Here is a 5,085-nt window from a genome sequence, read left to right on the forward strand (position 1 = left end):
TGGTTTCAAATTTGGAGCACTCTTCCATTCCCAAGAGGTCAAAATCCAGGATCCAGAGCCTGACAACTTTATGTGGGAGCTAGACTCTCAGAATTGCGGTATACTTTTTAAGGACATTTTCTTTCTAAAGTGGGAGGGATAAACAATCCAGAGAGGAGAGAATGTTCATGCTGCTCATATATCAATAAATTGCGCTTGATGCAACATGTTAATCTATTTCCCCACAAGGATAAAGGGACATATTGGGATAAAGGGGTATATTTTAATTGTATTTATTTTATTTTTTTTGTTCAGAAGTCTTTAGGCATGTTCAGGCCAGTACTTGATTATTGTTATTATTATTTTTATTATTTACCACCTGGGCGGTTAGCCCGCGCCTGGTTCGGGGTAAACTTGCTACAATCGTTTACCCCGAACCAAGGTCGGGGTAGCTAAAGGTATAAACATGCGAGACATTGCAATCCGATTGTCATACAACATTGTATGACAATCGGATTACAACTGAAAAAAAAACACTTACCTTGCCCCTGCAGCTCCTCCGGAGACGTCTTCAGTCTTCATCCGGCGTGTGCAGTGACGATCTCCGGGGTTTCCCGGTGACGTTGCTGAATGCGTCGGTGCGGGCAGGCAGCGGGGTGGGAAATTCAAATAACTTTGCAATGAACTCAATACAAAAAAGCTGTATTGAGTCCAATAATACAAAGAAATCTTTATATAATATATATATAATTATATTATATATATATATATTACACCGGTATAAGCTACTATACAGGTACATTACATTATACATTATTTTTTTTTTTTTAAAGATTTTTATCAAATTTATAAAATTTTGGACATATTTCGGTGAGTTATGCAGTAATTCGGTGAATTATAAGTAATTATTGAGTAATTCGGTGAATTACAGCCTACAATCCAAAATGAATTTCCATTCAAAAAATGTAACACTTTTTGCATGGAAGTACGGAAGTACGGAAAGAATTAGAACACCCAGCGTTCACGTACGATTGATCGCCCTCTGCGATTCCTAATGATGTCCGTGCATGCGCCCGTCGACGGGGGTCGTAGAAGGAAATTCAAATATTTTGTATTGGATTCAATACAAAGTCCTGTATCCAATCCAATACAAAATAATACAAAATATATTTATGTGGTTTTGTCTATAGGTATGTGACGGACACTAGGGAGGTGTTTTAGAAAAATATATTACTATACAGTACACCGAATTATCGCATTTTCAGTATTTTTCATTTATTTTTGTATTCTTGTTTAAGCTGATTTTTGTGAAATCAGTTTTGTTAAAAGTAATTTTTTTTTTTACATGATTGCGTGTTTCAAACTTTTTTTATATTCAGGATATGTACTAGACCTTTGTTCGGACATATTTCTGTAAGTTACAGGTCTACAATTTAAAAAAAAAATCATGAAAAACAGTGTACCGCTTTTGGTACAGAAATCCAGACATCAGTGAAACGCTCAGGTGGTTAATAATAAGCAAAAAGCTCTATTGCCAACATACTATGCAATGCTATACATTAAATAGGAGTTGCAAATGACAGACACAAACAGTGAAACAGGAGCAGGAGAGGAGCCTGCTCAGAGGAGCTTACAATCTAAGAGGAGGGGAGGTAAAATTAGTAGTAGTGAGGGTTTAAGAGACAGAAGATAGGTAGGTAAGTTTAAAAGGAGGGGGTTAAGGGCTCTTTTGAATGTGCAGAATGCATGAGCAAGTTGAATAGGATAAGGGAAGTATTTTTCTATCAGGTCAGAAATGAAAGTGGGACAAGATCTGTGGAGGGATTTGAAGGCAAAGCACAGGAGATGAATTTGATTCTAAGGTGAAATGGAAACCAATGAAGAGAACTACAAAGAGATGCAGCGGAAGAGGAGCGGTGGGAAGGATGGATGAGTCTGGCTGCAGCATTCATAATAGATTGTAGAGGAGAGAGTCGGGTTAGTGGAATACCAGAGAGGAGGAGGTTACAGTAGTCCAGACTGGAGATGATAAGAACATGTACAAGGAGTTTGGTGGTCTCTGGGGACAGGTAGTGGCGGATTTTGGAGATGCTGCGTAGGTTAAAGTGACAGGACCTGGAAATGTTCTGAATATGGGGGGTGAATGAGAGGGCAGAATCAAAGGTAACACCAAGACAACGTGCCTGAGGGGAGGGAGGAGTACCAGTGTTGTTAACAAATAGAAATATGTCTAATTGTTGTGTCTATATATGCGAGAGATGGCAGACGGACAGCATGAAACCTTATCCAGGACTGAGGGAGGCAAGTCAGAGGTGGACAGATTTTTTAAAAAAACATAATGCATTAATTTCTTTGTGTTCTCGAATATTTTTTAATCTTTTTTTCTTTATTAAACATTCAATATAAGAAACACATTTTATATACTTAAATAAAAAAAAATATAAATGAAAATATAAATCAAAGTACCTGCTTTTATCAGATAAAAAGGAAAATACTTTGACTCAACTTAAAACCTAAGGTACAACATGTGGCTATCACTGCTTACATTCAAAACATTCATTAATCAAAAGAAATACTGATAAAATAACTGTAAATAAATATGTTTAATGTGTGGTATTTTAAAACATCTATTTAAAAGGGGGGCACATACAACCACATGACACATACAACCACAACACATTTTGTGCACGGTTGTTGGCCCATGTGCCGTGACCCCATGTAAAATATTACAAAGAGCTTGGATTTGATATCTTTGATCTGTCAAACCATGAACAAATGCAATATCAGGATATGCCACTAGGTGTCACCTGAGTATACACCAAAACTTTTTTTCTAACAGCATTTTAAGCTCTCAATATGTGATATTTATATATAATTTGGTCATAGAGTGGAGAGAAATTTATGGAATAATTATTATAAAAGGCTGAATAAATGTATGGTCTCTCTGTCATTCATCTTGGCTCTTAAACCTTGTTACCACACAACAATTTGGAGATCTCGATGGCTGCTTTGAAGAGCTTGCAATTCCTTAATGACGACTTCAGAAAATCCATTTGCAGCAATTCTAAAACATGGAGGAAAAAAACTTTTAGGAAAATACATCTAGAGAACAGACTAGAAATTACTCTGAAAGCCTACCTATTACTATTATTATTATTATTATTATTAATAATAATAATAATAATAATAACAACAGGATTTCTATAGTCCCACCATATTACGCAGCACTGTACATTAAAAAGGGGTTGCAAATGATAGACAGACAATAACACAGGACGAGAAGACCCTGCCACGAAGAGCTTACAATCTAGGAGGACATAATTTCTTGTAATACAGAATTATGTTCAACTGTTGTGTATTCTGTTACTAAAAAAATCCAACATCCAGTTAACCAGGACATCAGTTTCAGACAGACCTGACTTGCCTCTATGGCAGTTATACAGCTTAGTCAAGGACCACCCTGGCATGTGACTGGACAGTAGCAAGGTCAACGATGGGCCCTGCCATTTATTAATTTTTTGTGTACTGTACAATGCAGTATACACTGATTAGCTTACATTTCTACTTTCTCTCTTTCTACTCCCCCAGGTAATATATTGGTAGAAAAGGTTAGAAAGATTTTACTTCTCATATACAAGGTCTTATAAGGGTGCAAATCAAAGGTGAGAATCCAAAATGCTTTATTAGTTTATATTGCGTTGACATTAGGGCTTCCATGTAAACTCAAGATAAAGGGTTCAGTTTGGGGTAACTATTTGTATTCAATTAGTAGATAATTGGATTAGTAAGGACCCTGATGAAGTGTTGAAGGAGTGTTAGTGTCCCTGAAACATGTTGGCTATTTTAACATCATCCCAGTGAGAACCCCTTTATTTGGATTCTACAATCAATATTCACTATTGGTCTGGCATACTTTTTGGACCCTCTGTCTATGAAATATGTGCATCCCAGTTAGTGCACCTTGCTTTTATAAAGGCATCACCACCAGTACTATTCACATGACATCCAATGCCAATAATTTTTACTTTCCTACTGTTAATTTTCATTTACTTCCTATCTGGTGACACAATTGTAAGCAGGACAGGAAGTGAAGGGATTGAGCTGCAAATGGCTGTAAAACCCAACAGGCCCTCTAACCCTTCAGCTGATGTATTTGCTGTCTGCAAAGTCCAGATCACTCACCTGAGCTCTTTCAGACTGGAAGATTTCTTTATAAGGTCCTTTATGTATCCTGAACCAGCATCGGTGATGCTATTATGGCTGACATTTAGGTGCTCAAGATTTGTGTTGTCACCGAGTGAGACCAAAAACTGGGAATCATCATGTGTCAGTTTGACGGCACAGAGCCTGAAAGAAAATCAACAGTCATGTGGGCTGCTATTAGACACAACAGATAAAGTCTTAGGATAGTGACCGGCACCTAACTGGCATTTTGATAAGGTATTTCCCATGAATCCTTCCTTATTGTGGACAGCATAAAACATGTCATTTCTAAAAAAAAATAATTTTACTGTAGTAAATTCAGCATTTTATAAAGTATGTAAAAATATTTTTATTCTAATTTCCAGCCAGCAGGTGGAGCTTTAGAGACACACAATTGCATGTTTCTCCATAACTCCTGTTCACTGTTCATAGAGCTCAATTGCTGCAACTTAAATTTACATATGCAAGTGAACTGGTCAGAACAAGAACTCCTTCCTCCTTATTTACATTTCTGTACATACAGGGTAGTTTGGGGTGGTACTACCAATGGGAACTTTGCTGTGCACCTTAGCAACAGAGCTTGTTCCAAGGTTTGACTCAGTGGCCCTGATTTATTAAAGCTCACCAAGGCTGGAGATGATACACTTTTATCAGTGAAGCTGGGTGATCAAGCAAACCTGGAATTGATCTGGTACAGGATTTAAAACATTTGCTAGCAAATAGCAAATTATTTTGAAAAAATCCATTCAAGGTTTGCTGGATCACCCAGCTTCACTGATGAAAGTGTATCCTCTCCAGCCTTGGAGAGCTTTAACATATCAGGCCCAACAGATTCACAGAATGAGGCTGGTGAACTTCGAATAATGTGCCAGTTGTAAACTGAAGCCAGGTGTGCTAGTCCAT

The 5,085-nt window shown here is 37.3% G+C and overlaps 1 long non-coding RNA gene across 1 annotated transcript; it reads right to left on the minus strand.

The window, feature by feature from the left end:
- Positions 1-2,344: 2,344 nt before the first annotated feature.
- On the minus strand, positions 2,345-4,886 carry LOC140321277 (uncharacterized). Its single transcript, XR_011918881.1, has 2 exons — positions 4,162-4,886; positions 2,345-3,043 (listed from the first exon to the last, which is right to left on the minus strand). It is a non-coding gene; the product is annotated as an uncharacterized lncRNA (long non-coding RNA).
- Positions 4,887-5,085: the final 199 nt, after the last annotated feature.

This window comes from Pyxicephalus adspersus, unplaced genomic scaffold (genome assembly GCF_032062135.1).
Source record: "Pyxicephalus adspersus unplaced genomic scaffold, UCB_Pads_2.0 Sca1814, whole genome shotgun sequence".
In the NCBI taxonomy this organism is placed as follows: Eukaryota; Metazoa; Chordata; class Amphibia; order Anura; family Pyxicephalidae; genus Pyxicephalus; species Pyxicephalus adspersus.